This window comes from Mesocricetus auratus, unplaced genomic scaffold (assembly GCF_017639785.1).
Source record: "Mesocricetus auratus isolate SY011 unplaced genomic scaffold, BCM_Maur_2.0 contig_9525_pilon_obj, whole genome shotgun sequence".
Classification (NCBI taxonomy): Eukaryota; Metazoa; Chordata; class Mammalia; order Rodentia; family Cricetidae; genus Mesocricetus; species Mesocricetus auratus.
Window position 1 is genome coordinate 31,792 of NW_024431510.1, and position 2,258 is coordinate 34,049.

At 33.3% G+C, this 2,258-nt stretch overlaps 1 pseudogene; it reads left to right on the forward strand.

Annotated features, from left to right (window-relative positions):
• Positions 1 to 319: 319 nt before the first annotated feature.
• On the forward strand, positions 320 to 1,431 carry LOC121132745 (annotated as a pseudogene).
• Positions 1,432 to 2,258: the final 827 nt, after the last annotated feature.

The following is a 2,258-nucleotide window of genomic DNA, read 5'->3' on the forward strand; positions in this document are numbered from 1 at the left end:
TTTCTGTTACATTTGTCCAATTATGTGAAATAATTGTCCAATTTCTCTGAAGTAGACTCAGTCTGTTGATCTGTTTGCATGTCTCTCTGTGTCTGTTAATAGGTAATTCTATTGTGATATAACATACCATTCTGAGCATTCAGAAATAATAGAGGTTAAACCCCATCAGGCTCCCTCTTAAGTGAATTATATATAATACCTGTGTCATAGAGTATGGGTAAAGTGCATCATTATATTGTGTATATTGTGGAAGAAGGATACATTTACAGTGCTGTCTTTATCATGCACTTTTGTTTTTTACATGTATGGCATATTGTAGTATGCAGTAACCTACGAAGATTTGCATATCAACTTCACTAAGGAAGAGTGGGCTTTGCTAGATCCTTCACAGAAGAATCTTTACAAAGATGTGATGCTGGAGACCTATATGAACCTCAAGGCTATAGGTAATTCTGTGCATTTTCTTTCACTCTTCATAATAAGGGGACAACTGTTTCTTGGTTATTGATGATCTTTTGTAATTTAGAATGAGAATGAAGAAGAACAAGGAAATAAATCAGTCATGTTTCTAAGGATCACTGAAGACAGTTAAATTTCAAGCAATATTCAATAACATCATACATTTTTGATGCTATATTTTAGGCTACAAATGGGAAGATGATAATATCAAAGAACATCATCAAAGTTCTCAAAGGCATGCAAGGTAATTTTTATGTTTTTGATGATATAAATTTGCCTCTGAAGATACTTTAATGTATATGGAATTTGCAAAGAAAAGCATCAGTGTACATAATCACATCATAAAGTACAGTGACTATCATTAATTTGTCACAAGATCATAATCCTTACCAGGTAGAAACTGCATTATGTTTGCAAGTCCTCTTTTAGGAAGGAAGACAACATATGACTGCTTTAACACCATTTGAGTCATAGCTCAATCAGAGGTGTGCTGATGAGAATTGCAAATCCATGTAGTTTCATACCACTCATTTTACAGAAGTTATTCACATTGAAAAGGTGTTAATTATATTTCCAACACATTCTCATCAGCAAATAGTTCATAGTAAAGCTATTGTTACTCATATAAATGTTCTGATTTTGCCAAGTACAGTCAGATAGAGTGTTTGAATCATGATTTCAGTTGGGGGTGAATATGTACACCTTTAATCCCTGTACCTTATGTCCATGAAGAACACAAAGACAAAATCCATTATTTCAGTGTGGAAACCTTTTTATTTCTTACTCTTCTTTTAGTAGGTATGTCTTATGGCACTCAAAATGCAAACCATATGAACACAGGGACATGAAAAGGAGCAATGAACTTCTCTCCATCTCAGAACAATTAGAAGATATGTAGTAAACTGTGTATTTAGCAGAATTGTTGAACATGATTTAAATTTACAAGTGCTTGGTTTTCCAGCTTCATTTTTATACTGCAGAAAAGCTCTACAGGTACAAGCAAGGTGAAAATATTTCCCATTGTCTTGATTGATCTTGTCAATGTAATTTGAGTCACAATAGAGAAAAATTTATCAATGATAAAAGTGTCATAAATGTAAGAATTGTTTTTGTTCTCCATAATTATGAAAAAATATCTCATGGAGAAAAATATGCAATAATTGTAAACCAGGCAATAAAGTTTCTTAGCATTAGGAACTTCACATATGGAAAACAATCTTTAATGAAGGGTACACCATGAATATAAACAAAGTGAAATGAGGTTAATACCTGATTAGTTATTATAATTAGACAAAATTGTAAAATTAATTATAAATATTTAAGTTTTAAAATTTTTTATAATCATGAGTTCATTTTACATTCAAATCCCAGTTCTTTCTCCTACCCCTCCTCTTGCCCACTTGTATCCTCTCAACCCTCTTTCCCCCTAGTACATCCCTAGTGCACTCCCCATCTGAGGTCATGAATATAGTAAAGCTTTTACTTGTGTCAATTATCCTTTGCAGACATGAAAGTAGTTCAAAGGGAGAGAAGCCTTCTGCATGTATTCAATGTCGTAAACATTTTGGATATGACAATCAGCTTCCAAGTCATGAAAGAACACAGACTGGAGGGAAAATCCATGAATGTAATCAATGTAGTAATGCCTATCTACAACATAGTCATCTTCAAATGCATAAAAACATATACGCCAGAGAGAAACACTATGAATTTCATCAGTGTGGTAAAGCCTTTCCTCAGCTCAGTGCTCTTCCAGTACATAGAAGAACACATACTGGAGAGATACCCTATGAATGTAC